The sequence below is a fragment of the Ranitomeya imitator genome, chromosome 1, assembly GCF_032444005.1.
Source record: "Ranitomeya imitator isolate aRanImi1 chromosome 1, aRanImi1.pri, whole genome shotgun sequence".
In the NCBI taxonomy this organism is placed as follows: domain Eukaryota; kingdom Metazoa; phylum Chordata; class Amphibia; order Anura; family Dendrobatidae; genus Ranitomeya; species Ranitomeya imitator.
In genome coordinates, this window is record NC_091282.1 from 1,230,557,643 (window position 1) to 1,230,575,809 (window position 18,167).

The 18,167-nt window shown below is 51.0% G+C and overlaps 1 protein-coding gene across 7 annotated transcripts in view; it reads right to left on the minus strand.

Moving 5' to 3' along the window:
• The window catches only part of SLC4A11 (solute carrier family 4 member 11), a 348,451-nt gene that overhangs the window by 77,323 nt on the left and 252,961 nt on the right, over positions 1–18,167 (minus strand). Inside the window, exon 1 of one of the 7 annotated variants that reach the window (XM_069745131.1) lies at positions 14,856–14,874. The exons of the other annotated variants lie outside the window; for them this stretch is intronic. The gene's annotated coding sequence lies outside the window, so the exon portion shown is untranslated. Of the gene's footprint in view, positions 1–14,855; positions 14,875–18,167 lie in introns of those variants that run through there. 7 annotated transcript variants of the gene reach the window in all.

An 18,167-nucleotide genomic window follows, 5' to 3' on the forward strand; every position in this document is an offset into this window, starting at 1 on the left:
GCAGGTGACAAGTGGTGGCGCGCTACACAGGCAGGCGACAAGTGGTGGTGCGCTACACAGGCAGGTGACAAGTGGTGGCGCGCTACACAGGCAGGCGACAAGTGGTGGCGCGCTACACAGGCAGGCGACAAGTGGTGGCGCGCTACACAGGCAGGCGACAAGTGGTGGCGCGCTACACAGGCAGGCGACAAGTGGTGGTGCGCTACACAGGCAGGTGACAAGTGGTGGTGCGCTACACAGGCAGGCGAAAAAGTGGGGATGAGCGCTACACAGGCAGGGAAGATAAGGGTCCGCTACACAGGCAGGCGACAAGTGGTGGCGCGCTACACAGGCAGGCGACAAGTGGTGGCGCGCTACACAGGCAGGCGACAAGTGGTGGTGCGCTACACAGGCACGCGACAAGTGGCATCGTGCTACACAGGCAGGAGAGAAGTGGCGGTGCATGAGAGGCAGGCAAGAAAGCATGAGGGAGCGAGAAAGAGGCATGCGAGAAGGGAAGGAAGCACACAAGAGAGGCAGGCGAGAAAGCAAAAAAGGTAGATGTTAAGAAAGTGAGAAAGACAGGGAAAACGTGAGAGCAGAAAAAGATTAAGAGATGAGAGGGTACGAAAAAGTGTGTCAAAAAGTGACAGGAAAGTGTGCCACGAGAAGAGATTGAAAGCAAGAGGCAGGAAGGAAGGAGCACAGAAGAGACAGCGGTAGAAAAAAGCTTAAGCGAGACATATGAAAAAAAAAAGAAAAAAAAAAAAAAAGCGCGAGAGAAACCGAATTGTACATTTTTATCGCTCAGATAAACCCTTCCATAACGAGTGAAGAGTCAAAAACCGATAACTAAGCCAACGCGTTCTGCCTCCGTGTGCACCGGGGATCGCAGACCTTCATACGTCTCTGTTCTCGGCTCGTCAGACTCGTATTCTGCAGGTTTAGCAGAACGTCGGGAAGTGAGGAGAGAGAAGCGGCGAGAATACTGTGTGCGGAGATCTGCATCGCCCTCGTCAGCGGATCTCCAGATTACAATATAAATTGGTAATGGCGTTCCGGCAGTCAGGCCTCCGCCTGCGCCTCCTCTGCACCCCGCAGTCACACGATAGTACATGGGACACGCAAATTATCACTGGTGATTACTGCACCAACACCAGTTCCTCAGCAGCTCACAATCTAAGAGGTTAAATAGAGATAAATAGAATATATATTATACACAGTCATGACCATAAGTGTTGGCACCCTTGAAACTGTTCCAGAAAATGAACTATTTCTCCCAGAAGAGTATTACATTTACATGTTTTGTTATACACGACAACCACCACCAAGCTTCTCAACTGGAATTTTGGAGCATTCTTCTTTTGTAAACTGCTCCAGGTCTCTCGTATGTGAAGGCGACTTCTCCCAACAGCAATTTTAAGATCTCTCCACAGGGCATCAATGGTATTTAGATCTGGACTCATTGCCGCCGCCACTTCAGAACTTTCCAGCACTTGGTTTCCATCCATTTCTGGGGGCTTCTTGAAGTATGTTTGTGGTCATTGTCCTGGTGGAAGACCCATGACCTAGGACGCAAACCCAGTTTTCTAACACTGGGGACTACATTGTGATCCAAAATCCTTTTGTAATCTTAAGATATCAGGACGCCTTACATACAGTCAAGGCACCCAATACCAGAGGCAGCTAAACATATTTGAACCTCCACCATATCTTACTGTAGGTAAGGTGTTATTTTCTTTGTGGCCTCATTCCATTTTCGGTAAACAGTAGAATGATGTGCTTTACCAAAAAGTTCTCTTTTGGTTTCATCTGGGAAGATGCTTTCCCAGAAAGGACAGCTTGGATTTCTTTGACAATTCCTTACTGCTGCTTATCCACTATCCAGACTATCCTTCCTTGCAACCTTTCATCAATTTTTCTCTGCTGTTCACGTCAAAGGAGGTTAGTTACAGTGCCAGTGGCTCAGTGGTTAGCACTGCAGCCGTGCAGCGCTGGAGTCCTGGGTTCAAAACCCACCAAGGACAACATCTGCAATGAGATTGTATGTTCTCTCCGTATTTGTGTGGGTTTCCTCCAGGTTCTCCCGATTCCTCCCATATTCCAAAGACATACTGATAGGGAATTTAGATTTTGAGCCCCAATGGGGACAGCAATGATAATGTGTGTAAAGCGCTGTGGAATATGTTAGCACTATGTAAAAATAAAAGTTATTATTATGTTGCACACCGTGGACAAAGGAATATCAAGATGTCTGGAGATGGACGTGTAACCTTGAGATTGTTGAAATTTTTCAACAATTTTGTTTCTCAGGTCCTCAGACAGTTCTCTTCTGCCTCTTTCTATTCTCCATGCTTAGTGTCGCACACACAGACCCACAATGCAAAGATTGAGCTAACTTCCCTTTTTATCTGGTTTCAAGTGTGATTTTCATATTGCTCACACCTGTTACTTGCCACAGGTGAGTGAACGAGCATCACATGCTGCAAACAAAGTTGTTTACCAACAATTTTGGAAAGGCGGTCAACAATTTTGTCCATCCCATTTTTGAGGATTTATGTGAAATTATGTCCAATTTGCCTTTGCTTCTCTGCTTTTTTTTGTGTTGCTCCAAAACTCACAAAGGAAATAAATGTGTTTAACAACAAAACATGGGTAATTGCAATAATTTTCTGGAGAAATAAATTCAAGGGTGCCAATACTTTTGGCCATGACTGTATATCTGTTTTTTTTTTTTTCGAAAACAACTATGAAAGAGCAGGCATCTTGATTTGAACATTCCCAATTCTGGTTTTCAAGGAAAATAAGAGACTGTGAGAGTTGTCTTAAGGCAGATTCCTGCCCATATTACCACTGAAAAGACATGCACGCTCAACCGAAGCAAGCATGCATAGGGGAAGAGTTCAGCCAAAATCTATGGTCTGGCCAACTTTAGAGTTTGGCTTTATAAAAGCTCAGAGTAATAGGTCTGCAATAAAGATTGCGCCCTCTTACCCTAGGCGTCAATACGGTGCCATACAGAGGCTCCTGCCCACCAAATATGGGCTCTGGGCTTCCAAATTTTGAAGCAGGATCAATATATACACAATTATATTTCTGCAACCCTTTCACATGTTAAGATGTTGGTCCAGTCAGGTGCAAGGTAGATCATCCTAGAGTACAGGTGAAGCATGAGAGGAGTATTGGAGAAAGAAGAGGAGGTCGAATTTGAGTCGTAGAGGACAAGTCGAGTGGTAAATTAAGAAGAGGTGCAGCTCTGAAGAACTCCGAATGTTCTCCTAGAGAGCGACCAGCGCAAAGTCAGCCACAAAGAGGCACAATAATAGGCAACAGTTGGAATCAAGAGTGAAGTCTTGGGAGATATTTACAGAGAAGGTAGCATGACCCAGGAACCAAAAAAAGGGTCAAAAATGTGCCCAATATAACCCAAACAATAAGGCAAGAGAAAATGAGAAGCGGATACTAAAGTTTTGGAAAGTTTTAGGCACAGAGACAAGTAGAGACTGGACAGATACTCCACGTACACCCTCCATAGTCAATAGAAGTGGTCTTCATGGGATACCATCCCATTTAGAAGCTCCCATTGGGGTGTGAGGACAAAGGCAAAGCCAAGAGAGCCACCTCTACGTATAAAAGACGAGGACTGGGGGGCAACGCATCAGGGTAACCTACTTAGGACCGTCATCTATTAGCAAAGTATACAAGGATCATCTCGTCTCCGGAGAACCAGACACGTGAAACGGGTTAACACTTCACTTCTTATTTCTATGGGGGGCTGGGTACGTAATCACTTTCTGACAGCTTCTCCTACCAGTTAGTAAACCGGCAACGAGCCAAAGCTGCGTATTGTGGGGCCACCCGGATTTATGAACATGGGCACCTTTAGGTGGAACTTAAGATGTATGTTTTAGGGTCTCATGTTAACCCAACCTAAGGAGTGTAGGCTGCTTAGAAGGGACTAAGCCACCAAAACAATTACTAATACATAGAATAAGTGTTTATTGCTGGTGGTTTGACCACTGAGACCCCCTGCACTTTCCCAGGAGCGATGCTCTGGAGTTCTTATCTCCATAAGCTGCAAAACCCTCTGGAGTGCTTATCTCCATAAGTTACGAAAGGAGCAGTGCTTCCATGCTCAACCATCGCTCAATTCGAGGACTCCAAAGTCCCATTTTTATTTTTTTGTTAGCAATCAACGACTTACCGCGAATCTTGTGGATGGGCTAACCCCATTAATGCTCCATATAAGTTGTGAGCAGCTATAATACAGCAAGTGCAAAACTCTCTGCTGCTGTTCTCATCTGTGGTTCTGATTTTCAGAATCTTCTTCATAACGAGAAATTTGCAATCATTCCAAAAGGATGAAACAAAAAAAACAGAGTTCCGACAAGACGAGACTAGCCAGAAAAAAATTATACTAATCTGCTCCTCTAAGTTGCACTAACGGGTCATCCTATGAGCAAATGACAAACTATTCATAGGAAAGTATGTGAACTTGCATAAATACATATGCCCAAATGATCTGCAAATAGCACCGCTGTATACACCAAACACAGCCCAATTACCGAGGACAATGTCTCCCTCAAGTGTTAAAAGACACAGCGGGAAGCAGCAAGAGGAACCCAGTCATCCTACAGGATACTGCTACAACCCACACACAGCGTGCAGCCAGCAATCTCTGGAAACCCCAAATACATAACGCCCTGGTGTGAACAGGACATCTGTCACACTGTGCAAACCACTACCTTCCGGGATCATCACCGGTACACTTAATCCTTATCTCCTCATCTGTCAGCTACTGTGCAAGCTGAAGTATGAAGAATTAAACCAATATAACTATAATCCTGCCAATAAAGAAAAAAAAAATATGCAAAGGACAACGATGGGATCAGACCTATCCCTTTGATCTATAATGCCTTCTTAGGGATAGACTGGACCCCATTACTGTCCCCTAATTTCCAAAATAGCCATACATTTCATATTAAACTATCAAAGGATAATGTGATAGACTGGTCTATTATCAAAATGAGATGCTACAGAATAAGAGAAACAGGTCAGTAATGGTATAAAAATGTAGACCATAAAGGTTATAATGGTGTTTACATAGAAATGTGCAATGACCATAGAAAATATCCACAGCCTATTAATTCTGCACAGCCCAGAAGTCAAGCAGTCATTTACTGGAATAGCACAGCTGGAATTGACCTCCCCCTTAGCAAACGTAAGGAAATTTTACACAATGAATCAGCCCCATGCAACAGGTCTCAGTGCAAGGTGCAAATATCCAAAAAAAAGTGCAATGCAATTATTAATACAGTATTTATAGGAAAAGGCGTAACTCACCTTAGATGACAGCTGGAAAATAAAAAAAATAATAGTAAATGACTTAAAACGTAGACCCCGGATCCTACAAACTTGGTGGTAGGAAAAACAAGCCTAGGATTTAAGGGGCCACAGAGGTGTCAGGGTAGAAGGTAGGGATGTTATCGAAGGCAGAGCATCCCTGGATAGGACGCTATTGGTGTGCGGGGAAACAAGGTGGAGTCATCATCGTGTACTGGGATAATCCATTGCTGCCGCTAGTCCTGACCAGTGACCGGGGGAAAAAAAAAAAAAAAGAAGAGGAAGAAGCCAGGAGAGGTCGATGCGAAATAATAGAGACTCCAAGCCAAGAATTCAGAGAGCCACATTCCAGCATCTGATCAATAGAGGAGGATCAGCTGAGTAATGGAAGTGACACAGCGTGCGGGAAGCCAAGTCGTGTGTGTGCCCACGGACCCCCGAGCAGATGGCACGGACCCCATATGCAAGGTACGAGGATGTCTGCAGGGAGGGGCGACGCAGTCAGCGGCTGCTGCTGGATGGCGTCCGATGAGACGGGATGAGAGGTGAGCAGATCCCGGTGCTCCGCCGTCTAACGCAAGGATGCAAGAGCCGAGTGTGCCCTGTAACTGTGGGGCTGTGAGGACTGACGGCGAGCGGCCACGGCACCCCCAGCACCATGACTGCGCCGAGGGAGAGACCGCCAGCCACATCTGCTGACGCACATCAAACACTCCGACAGGTTCAAACGCAGCCAGTCTGATGATGGCCGAGACCCCCGATGGGAGATTCTGGAAATCTTATCCACTTACGCCATAAGTCACACAGTGGATTTACATCAAAACTCACCAGTCTCGGCTCAGCCGCATGAAAAACATGGCAGAAAAATATTGCTGTATTTTTTTCCCCTCTCTCCAGCGCCACCCTAGTTTGCAGGATGTAAGTGGTATTGCAACTCAGTCACATTCAATTATATAAAAAAATTAAAAAAAAAAAAAAAAAGGCTCAGCTGCAACACAAGAGACAACATGGAAGCAATGGTGGCGCTGTGAGATGTGACTGATGGCGCTGCTGCTCTTTTAGGAGCTGCCCCTTTAAATCTACAGGCATTTGTGTGCACACAGATTTTTGCATGTAGATGGCGCCTGATGCAAAACAAGAACGTTCCCTACCCCCCCTTCCGATTTCATGCAAAGGAGATATCCCCGCCATCTCTATTTCTGGACACTTTTTGCATCGCCTTGATTGGACACAAAAAATATATAATAATAATTAGCAGCTGTTCCTTGACTGCATCCTATCTTGGGAAAGCTGGGTGACTACATCTAGAAGCATCAGTGTGCCTCCCCTGTACTGTCTGATAACTCTGCGGCCGCTCAGGAGTCTGGGAAAGCTGGGTAGTAATCCCTGAAACCCTGAGAGGACAGGCGAGGAGAAAACAAGCATCGGTTTTGCTTTGGAAAAAAAGAAAAAATAGGCAGGCCGCCACGGAAAGCAGGCGCTGATCAGGTGGGGGCCCCCGATATCAGAAGCTGGGGCGGCCAGAAGTACACAGTGTACGGAGCCACAACACCGCGTAGTGGCCGCTCCTGGGTACTGCAGCTCAGATCGCATTCACTTCAATAGGAAATGACTTGCAGTACCGAGATCAGCCACTACACAGGATAGATCTGCGGTGTCATGGCAGCTGTCGGACCTCGTACAGACTCCCCAGTAGCCACCACTCTGATATGTAGGACTGTCATGCAGGACTGAGATACTGCTGCTCCTTAGGATAACGTCATTGGGTCCAACACCTGATAAGTACATTATGCACACCAGTATCGCCTAAGAGCCAGACTAGCTGGTGCCGGGGCTGCTGGAAGTACCCAATGTTCTGGACCAGAATAGCTGGTGCCGGGGCTGCTGGAAGTACCGAATGTTGTGGACCAGAATAGCTGGTGCCAGGGCTGCTGGAAGTACCGAATGTTGTGGACCAGAATAGCTGGTGCTGCTGGAAGTACCCAATGTTCTGGACCAGAATAGCTGGTGCCGGGGCTGCTGGAAGTACCCAATGTTCTGGACCAGAATAGCTGGTGCCGGGGCTGCTGGAAGTACCCAATGTTCTGGACCAGAATAGCTGGTGCCGGGGCTGCTGGAAGTACCTAATGTTGTGGACCAGAATAGCTGGTGCCGGGGCTCCTGGAAGTACCCAATGTTCTGGACCAGAATAGCTGGTGCCAGGGCTGCTGGAAGTACCTAATGTTCTGGACCAGAATAGCTGGTGCCGGGGCTGCTGGAAGTACCCAATGTTCTGGACCAGAATAGCTGGTGCCGGGGCTGCTGGAAGTACCCAATGTTCTGGACCAGAATAGCTGGTGCCGGGGCTGCTGGAAGTACCGAATGTTGTGGACCAGAATAGCTGGTGCCGGGGCTGCTGGAAGTACCTAATGTTGTGGACCAGAATAGCTGGTGCCGGGGCTGCTGGAAGTACCGAATGTTCTGGACCAGAATAGCTGGTGCTGCTGGAAGTACCCAATGTTCTGGACCAGAATAGCTGGTGCTGCTGGAAGTACCCAATGTTCTGGACCAGAATAGCTGGTGCCATGGCTGCTGGAAGTACCCAATGTTCTGGACCAGAATAGCTGGTGCCGGGGCTGCTGGAAGTACCCAATGTACTGGACCAGTAAAGCTGGTGCCGGGGCTGCTGGAAGTACCTAATGTTCTGGACCAGAATAGCTGGTGCCGGGGCTGCTGGAAGTACCGAATGTTCTGGACCAGAATAGCTGGTGCTGCTGGAAGTACCCAATGTTCTGGACCAGAATAGCTGGTGCCATGGCTGCTGGAAGTACCCAATGTTCTGGACCAGAATAGCTGGTGCCGGGGCTGCTGGAAGTACCGAATGTTGTGGACCAGAATAGCTGGTGCTGCTGGAAGTACCGAATGTTCTGGACCAGAATAGCTGGTGCCGGGGCTCCTGGAAGTACCGAATGTTGTGGACCAGAATAGCTGGTGCCGGGGCTGCTGGAAGTACCTAATGTTCTGGACCAGAATAGCTGGTGCCAGGGCTGCTGGAAGTACCGAATGTTCTAGACCAGAATAGCTGGTGCCGGGGCTGCTGGAAGTACCTAATGTTCTGGACCAGAATAGCTGGTGCCAGGGCTGCTGGAAGTACCGAATGTTCTGGACCAGAATAGCTGGTGCCAGGGCTGCTGGAAGTACCTAATGTTCACAGCCAGAATAGCTGGTACCAAGGCTGCTGGAAGTACCTAATGTTCCCAACCAGAATAGCTGGTGCCGGGGCTGCTGGAAGTACCTAATGTTCACAACCAGAATAGCTGGTGCGGGGACTGCTGGAAGTACCTAATGTTCACAGCCAGAATAGCTGGTGCCGGGGCTGCTGGAAGTACCGAATGTTGTGGACCAGAATAGCTGGTGCCGGGGCTGCTGGAAGTACCTAATGTTGTGGACCAGAATAGCTGGTGCCGGGGCTGCTGGAAGTACCTAATGTTCTGGACCAGAATAGCTGGTGCTGCTGGAAGTACCCAATGTTCTGGACCAGAATAGCTGGTGCTGCTGGAAGTACCCAATGTTCTGGACCAGAATAGCTGGTGCCAGGGCTGCTGGAAGTACCGAATGTTCTGGACCAGAATAGCTGGTGCCAGGGCTGCTGGAAGTACCCAATGTTCACAGCCAGAATAGCTGGTACCAAGGCTGCTGGAAGTACCTAATGTTCCCAACCAGAATAGCTGGTGCCGGGGCTGCTGGAAGTACCTAATGTTCACAACCAGAATAGCTGGTGCCGGGGCTGCTGGAAGTACCTAATGTTCTGGACCAGAATAGCTGGTGCCAGGGCTGCTGGAAGTACCTAATGTTCTGGACCAGAATAGCTGGTGCCGGGGCTCCTGGAAGTACCCAATGTTCTGGACCAGAATAGCTGGTGCCAGGGCTGCTGGAAGTACCTAATGTTCTGGACCAGAATAGCTGGTGCCGGGGCTGCTGGAAGTACCCAATGTTCTGGACCAGAATAGCTGGTGCCGGGGCTGCTGGAAGTACCCAATGTTGTGGACCAGAATAGCTGGTGCCGGGGCTGCTGGAAGTACCTAATGTTGTGGACCAGAATAGCTGGTGCCGGGGCTGCTGGAAGTACCGAATGTTCTGGACCAGAATAGCTGGTGCTGCTGGAAGTACCCAATGTTCTGGACCAGAATAGCTGGTGCTGCTGGAAGTACCCAATGTTCTGGACCAGAATAGCTGGTGCCATGGCTGCTGGAAGTACCCAATGTTCTGGACCAGAATAGCTGGTGCCGGGGCTGCTGGAAGTACCCAATGTTCTGGACCAGTAAAGCTGGTGCCGGGGCTGCTGGAAGTACCCAATGTTCTGGACCAGTAAAGCTGGTGCCGGGGCTGCTGGAAGTACCGAATGTTGTGGACCAGAATAGCTGGTGCTGCTGGAAGTACCGAATGTTGTGGACCAGAATAGCTGGTGCTGCTGGAAGTACCGAATGTTCTGGACCAGAATAGCTGGTGCCGGGGCTGCTGGAAGTACCCAATGTTCTGGACCAGTAAAGCTGGTGCCGGGGCTGCTGGAAGTACCGAATATTGTGGACCAGAATAGCTGGTGCTGCTGGAAGTACCGAATGTTCTGGACCAGAATAGCTGGTGCCGGGGCTCCTGGAAGTACCGAATGTTCTGGACCAGAATAGCTGGTGCCAGGGCTGCTGGAAGTACCGAATGTTCTAGACCAGAATAGCTGGTGCCGGGGCTGCTGGAAGTACCTAATGTTCTGGACCAGAATAGCTGGTGCCAGGGCTGCTGGAAGTACCGAATGTTCTGGACCAGAATAGCTGGTGCCAGGGCTGCTGGAAGTACCCAATGTTCACAGCCAGAATAGCTGGTACCAAGGCTGCTGGAAGTACCTAATGTTCCCAACCAGAATAGCTGGTGCCGGGGCTGCTGGAAGTACCTAATGTTCCCAACCAGAATAGCTGGTGCCGGGGCTGCTGGAAGTACCTAATGTTCACAACCAGAATAGCTGGTGCTGGGACTGCTGGAAGTACCTAATGTTCCCAACCAGAATAGCTGGTGCCGAGGCTGCTGGAAGTACCTAATGTTCACAACCAGAATAGCTGGTGCCGGGGCTGCTGGAAGTACCTAATGTTCACAGCCAGAATAGCTGGTGCCGGGGCTGCTGGTTCCTCTTTGAGGGTAGATATGGGTCCATCTTGGACTGTCTTAATGGACCTTTGTTGCCTGAACACAGGCTATGAGGAGCATCACTGAAGCGACCTCCAGATCTACATTGTGTCCACCATGGTGGTGTAACGAGCACCCACACAACTGTTAGGATGACTTTGGGGAGGGGATGGGGGCTTGCGCTTACTTTGGCGAGCAGTCGGGCTTTATATACCTTTACTTTACACCACAACATCTCGAGGAGCTAAATAAAGACACGAAGACTTCCTGTAAAGAACCATCAGGAACTCCCAGAGATGCAGCAGACCACTGCTATGTCCTCCAGTATCGGCACGCTGCCGGGTATACGTCACCCTGTACAAACTGTACGACCCTACAAATTAGAGAAAGCCTAACATATCCAGGTATCGGGCAATCTTCATTTAGCAGTTTGTGCTGCAGAGCTGCTCTTCCTACTGGAGACAGATGAATGCAGCCATAGGACCTTTTATTTAGGGAAGGCATATTCTTTGCCGCAATCCCACTGCCCGGATGACTACAGACTGTCCTCCGGTTTCCAAAATGTCCAGGTATGGCTGCAAGTTCAGTAGGAAGGGCTGCTCTGCAGCACAAACTGCTGAATGGGAGGAATCAGCTACAAAAAAAAAAAAAAAAAAAAAAAGGAAGAAAGTCCCTGAAGGGGTTAATAAGTGCGCTCTCCGTGTTTGCTCGTGTGCTGTACTAGGGCGAGTGTGTATATCTTGGGTGTGCAGATTTGCTCTTCATCGGAGCGTGCAAAAAGTGACTGAGCACACCGAGCAAATTAGGAAAGACGCTGAAGACCCCTCTGTTGTGTCCCCCTCATTCTCTCACCACGGTCCATGGAATTCCCACCTTGGACATTTGTGGACACGTCACAGGTGTCGGACAGCTGCATATCCCACCTCCAGTCGCCAAAGAACCGCAGCTACGGACTACAGAATATTTATCCAATCTGATACCAAAGTGAGAGATGAATTATCGAAAAAAAAAAAAAAAAAAAAAGTGAGAGACGTCTCCATGTGAATATTGATAACGCTAAATAATGCAGGAAAGATCCAGTGACATCTCCTCGAGACGTCAGAACATCATGAAATATAAAGGAGGACGCGGATCAAATTCCTGCTCTGCACAATAATCGCTCATGTTATAGCGATATATAGAAATAGGATTGCAATCTGCACAGGGAAGAAGTGTGGCGGTCTGGTCAAGGCCAGGCGTGCAGCTAGGAGAGGAAGACTTATCAGCAAACGTCTAGAAATATTATTATTATTATTATTATTATTATTATTAATAATAATAATAAGTTTTAGACATTTGGTTAATGCGGCAAGCAAGCAAGCAAGCGAGCCAGAAGGGAGGGGGGGAGGTTACAAGCAAGCGAACCAGGAGGGAGGAAGGGAGGTTACAAGCAAGCGAGCCAGGAAGGGAGGGAGGTTACAAGCAAGCGAGCCAGGAGGGAGGGAGGTTACAAGCAAGCGAGCCAGGAGGGAGGGAGGGAGGGAGGTTACAGGCAAGCGAGCCAGGAGGGAGGGAGGTTACAGGCAAGCGAGCCAGGAGGGAGGGAGGGAGGTTACAAGCAAGCGAGCCAGGAGGGAGGGAGGTTACAAGCAAGCGAGCCAGGAGGGAGGGAGGGAGGTTACAGGCAAGCGAGCCAGGAGGGAGGGAGGTTACAGGCAAGCGAGCCAGGAGAGAGGGAGGGAGCGAGGGAGGTTACAGGCAAGCCAACCAGGAGGGAGGGAGGGAGGTTACAAGCAAGCGAGCCAGGAGGGAGGGAGGTTACAAGCAAGCGAGCCAGGAGGGAGGAATGGAGGTTACAAGTAAGCGAACCAGGAGGGAGGAATGGAGGTTACAAGTAAGCGAACCAGGAGGGAGGAAGGTTACAAGCAAGCGAGCCAGGAGGTAGGGAGGTTACAAGCAAGCGAGCCAGGAGGGAGGGAGGTTACAAGCAAGCGAGCCAGGAGGGAGGAAGGGAGGTTACAAACAAGCGAGCCAGGAGGGAGGGAGGTTACAAGCAAGCGAGCCAGGAGGGAGGGAGGTTACAAGCAAGCGAGCCAGGAGGGAGGAAGGGAGGTTACAAACAAGCGAGCCAGGAAGGAGGGAGGTTACAAACAAGCGAGCCAGGAGGGAGGGAGGTTACAAACAAGCGAGCCAGGCGAGAGGGAAATTGCAAGCGAGACAGGTGGAAGGGAGGGAAATTGCAAGCAAGCGAGCTATGGGCAGGAGGGAGGTTCAAAGAAAGGGAGCCAGGCGGGAGAGGTAGCTAATGTGTCAAGCAAGCGAGCCAGGGGGAAGTAGCTAATGTGGCAAGCAAATCAGAGGGCAGGCAGTAACGAAAGTGGCAAACAAGTGAACCAGGAGAGGGTAGTTACCAATGTGGCAACCAAGCGAGCCAGACAGGAGTGAGATTACTAATGTGGCAAAAAAGCAAGCCAGGTGGGAGGGAGGTTACTAATGAGGCAAGCGAGCCAGGCGGTAGGGAGTTTAGTAATTGTGGCAAGCAAGTCATAAAGGAGGTTACTCATGATGCAAGCGAAGCAGGAGTTTACAAACATGGCATTTTAAATGGAATATTAGATATTTAGAGAGTGGGCCAAGAGGAGGTTACAAATGTGCAGAGAAAATCAGGCGAGAATTTACGAATGTGGCAAGCGAGCAAAAAGGGAGGCTACAAATGTGGTTAGAGAGCCAGGAAGAAAAAATAAAAAAAATAAAAAGTTATAACCGACGCAAGCAAATAATAATAATAATAATAATAATAATAATAATAAGTAGGACAAGAGGATACAAATGAGGCCGGTGAGGATTTTCCAATGTCTCCATCCGAGCAGGCGACAAGGACAAACACTCAGTGCTGGGATCCCCGACATGACAGATCGCTCGCTATAAAGAGGAATTTGGCTCATCAGGTTTCGCACACTCACCATTCCTCATATGACAGATGTTTCCCTTTTGGTTTATTATCTCTGGGGGGAAACAACTTCTGCAAAACAAAGCGCGCAGGTTTTATATTGCCACGTGACCAGCTGATGCCAAAAGCTATCAAATGATCAGAAAAAAAGGCCAAGCGCACGGCTCAGAGCAGCAGCGAGCTGCAGAATGACACGGCCGCCTCCACTGCTGCATTATACGCTTATAATAACTCGAATATTCAGTATTGTGTCGTCGAGTTCAAGAGTGTTTCTCTACAATACCGGGCACAGTCGCCATTCAGATGCTGGGGGGCACAGGGGGGGGTAATGGTGGCTGCATCCTTCATCGCTTGGAGTGGAACAGTTACAAGCAAAAATAAAAACATGCACCTGCGAGTAAAGATGAGTGGACAGCGAGCGCTCCCCTTACAAGACCCCTACGTCTAGGCTCTGCAAATGGAGAATTTCTAGAGAAAAATCTCCATTCCCAGCACATAGCCTATTAAAGTGAATGTGATCTGAGCTGCAGTACCTGACAACTGCCACTACATGGCGCAGAGAGCGGTGCTACTCGGCTCTGTACACTGCGATCTTCTGACCGTGGCGGGATCTGCAAGCCGCTGATCAGTGCATGTGCCACTTCTCTGACCCCATCGATTAGATATTGATCACCTTTCCTGAGGGTAAGCCACCTATAGCCCTTAAATTCTAAGTATGGGATGCAACAGAGGACATACTCACATTTGCTCCTCAGGACTCTGGGCAAGCAAGGCAACGAGCGAGCGGACTCCCTCGGGACTCTGGGCAAGCAAGGCAACGAGCGAGCGGACTCCCTCGGGACTCTGGGCAAGCAAGGCAACGAGCGAGCGGACTCCCTCGGGACTCTGGGCAAGCAAGGCAACGAGCGAGCGGACTCCCTCGGGACTCTGGGCAAGCAAGGCAACGAGCGAGCGGACTCCCTCGGGACTCTGGGCAAGCAAGGCAACGAGCGAGCGGACTCCCTCGGGACTCTGGGCAAGCAAGGCAACGAGCGAGCGGACTCCCTCGGGACTCTGGGCAAGCAAGGCAACGAGCGAGCGGACTCCCTCGGGACTCTGGGCAAGCAAGGCAACGAGCGTGCGGACTCCCTCGGGACTCTGGTCAAGCAAGGTAACAAGAGAGCGGACTCCCTCAGGACTCTGGGCAAGCAAGGTAACAAGCGAGCGGACTCCCTCAGGACTCTGGGCAAGCAACGTAAGGAGTGAGGGGACATAATGACAATAACCCAGCTTTCCAAAAAAGCTGGGTTATTGAGTCATGGATAAGAGCAAATGTGCGTAACACATGAGTAAACACAGCGTCCGGGGAGCGTGCGGCTTGTACGTGAGCGGCCAGCCCGGGAACTGAGACCCCTTTCTTAATTCAGGCGGCAGAATGAATGGGGGCTCTGTGGGAGAAGCATGCAGTCACCTTGCTGTGAGTTTCACATCAGCTCCGGGGTCCACCGTGCCGGGGTGGGACACGCCATGACGGACACTTCTCACCCCCATCAGTCACTACACACATCTGCTCCGCCATGTGCATTATTTTTGTTTTATATTGTTCTAAAAAAAAAAAAAGATTTTATGATCTTGCTCTTCGCTCTGTAACAGTTTCAGCACCACCATGTCCCGATCGCTCGTTTCATAAAAAGGACAAGAGGTACCAGATGGGCAGCCTATCCGGCACCGACACATGGCGCGCTGTGCAACAAGGTACCAGACGGGCAGTCTATCCGGCACAGACACATGGCGCGCTGCGCAACAAGGTACCAGACGGGCAGCCTATCCGGCACCGACACATGGCGCGCTGTGCAACAAGGTACCAGACGGGCAGCCTATCCGGCACCGACACATGGCGCGCTGTGCAACAAGGTACCAGACGGGCAGCCTATCCGGCACCGACACATGGCGCGCTGTGCAACAAGGTACCAGACGGGCGGTCTATCCGGCACAGACACATGGCGTGCTGTGCAACAAGGTACCAGACGGGCAGCCTATCCGGCACAGACACATGGCGCGCTGTGCAACAAGGTACCAGACGGGCAGCCTGTCCGGCACTGACAACAGACACGGCGCGCTGTGCAACAAGGTACCAGACGGGCAGCCTGTCCGGCACTGACAACAGACATGGCACGCTGCGCAACAAGGTACAAGACGGGCTGCCTATCCGGTACCGACACACGGCGCGCTGAGCAACAAGGTACCAGATGGGCAGCCTATCCGGCACCAACACACGGCGCGCTGCGCAACTGGGAACTGTTAGGGACCCAACATCTTGCAAGAGCAGTAAAAAAAAAATTATTTTTCTGATGACAGATGTAGGAGGGCTTTTTTTTGTTGTTTTACCGCGTTGTACTTTTGATTGACACCATTCGTTTTTAAAAGTAAAACGTGCTGAAAAACAGAAATGAAAACAAAAAAATAAGTTATTAGTATTCCAAATGGGGGAAAAAAAAATAGAATTCCGCTGCTGTTATTTGGGTTTTCTTCTTACAACATTGTTGTACGATAAATGTGCCCTGGTTCAGTAGGTCTACAGCAATAAGTGTACGTTTATTTTTTATTACTTTTCTTAAAAAAAAGAATAAAACATTAAATTAAAAATTGAGGTTTTTTCCCCCCAGAGACCTGTAAATATTTTTTTGTTTTTTCACTGTTTGCCATTTCCGGCAAATCTGGTCCATCCATCACATCAGTGGCATCCCTATGGTCACAGGGCACTTCCTAGAATTACTAGTACAAGACGTCACAGCGGGCCTCCACCGCTTTCCATGGACGGTCGTAGAGCGGAGGGGTGGCGGGATCTCAGCGTGGCACCACTGTGGGGAGGACGGTGGGATCTGTGTGTAGCATCGCTGTGGGGGGAGGGTGTACGGCAGTATCAGAGTGTGGTACCGCTGTAGAGGACCCGTGTACGGCACTTATTGGGGCACCCTAGTAATCATGGCCACGTTATGTACCTGCAGATCCTCTCCCGCATGTGTCAGCTCTTACATAATATGAAGGAGAAATATGCAGAACACAAATGCAAAGCCCAGCGCCGCGCCCAGTATCACCCGCAGCATCACCTGCAAGCCCAAAATAACTGAACAAACAAGATAACCAAGGGGCACCACAATCCACAGGACCAGGAGCACGGGCGAGACCCACAGTCATCCCGACCCACAGGACCAGGAGCACGGGGGAGACCCACAGTCATCCGAACCCACAGGAGCACGGGGGGAGACCCACAGTCATCCCGACCCACAGGACCAGGAGCACAGGCGAGACCCACAGTCATCCCGACCCACAGGACCAGGAGCCACAAGGGAGACCCACAGTCATCCCGACCCACAGGACCAGGAGCCACAAGGGAGACCCACAGTCATCCCGACCCACAGGACCAGGAGCACGGGCGAGACCCACAGACATCCCGACCCACAGGAGCACGGGCGAGACCCACAGTCATCCCGACCCACAGGACCAGGAGCCACAAGGGAGACCCACAGTCATCGCGACCCATAGGACCAGGAGCCACAGGGGAGACCCACAGTCATCCCGACCCACAGGACCAGGAGCACGGGCGAGACCCACAGACATCCTGACCCACAGGACCAGGAGCAGGGGGGAGACCCACTGACATCTCGACCCACAGGACCACGGGGGGAGACCCACAGACATCCCGACCCACAGGACCACGGGCGGAGACCCACAGACATCCCGACCCACAGTACCAGTAGCACGGGCGAGACCCACAGACATCCCGACCCACAGGAGCACGGGCGAGACCCACAGTCATCCCGACCCACAAGACCAGGAGCATGGGGGAGACCCACAGACATCCCGACCCACAGGACCAGGAGCCACAAGGGAGACCCACAGTCATCCCGACCCACAGGACCAGGAGCCACAGGGCAGACCCAGTCATCCCGACCCACAAGACCAGGAGCATGGGGGAGACCCACAGACATCCCGACCCACAGGACCAGGAGCCACAAGGGAGACCCACAGTCATCCCGACCCACAGGACCAGGAGCACGGGCGAGACCCACAGACATCCCCACCCACAGGAGCACGGGCGAGACCCACAGTCATCCCGACCCACAAGACCAGGAGCATGGGGGAGACCCACAGACATCCCGACCCACAGGACCAGGAGCCACAAGGGAGACCCACAGTCATCCCGACCCACAGGACCAGGAGCACGGGCGAGACCCACAGACATCCTGACCCACAGGAGCACGGGCGAGACCCACAGTCATCCCGACCCACAGGACCAGGAGCACGGGCGAGACCCACAGTCATCCCGACCCACAGGAGCACGGGCGAGACCCACAGACATCCCGACCCACAGGACCAGGAGCCACAAGGGAGACCCACAGTCATCCCGACCCACAGGACCAGGAGCACGGGCGAGACCCACAGACATCCTGACCCACAGGAGCACGGGCGAGACCCACAGACATCCCGACCCACAGGACCAGGAGCCACAAGGGAGACCCACAGTCATCCCGACCCACAGGACCAGGAGCACGGGCGAGACCCACAGACATCCCGACCCACAGGAGCACGGGCGAGACCCACAGTCATCCCGACCCACAGGACCAGGAGCACGGGCAAGACCCACAGTCATCCCGACCCACAAGACCAGGAGCATGGGGGAGACCCACAGACATCCCGACCCACAGGACCAGGAGCCACAAGGGAGACCCACAGTCATCCCGACCCACAGGACCAGGAGCCACAGGGCAGACCCAGTCAT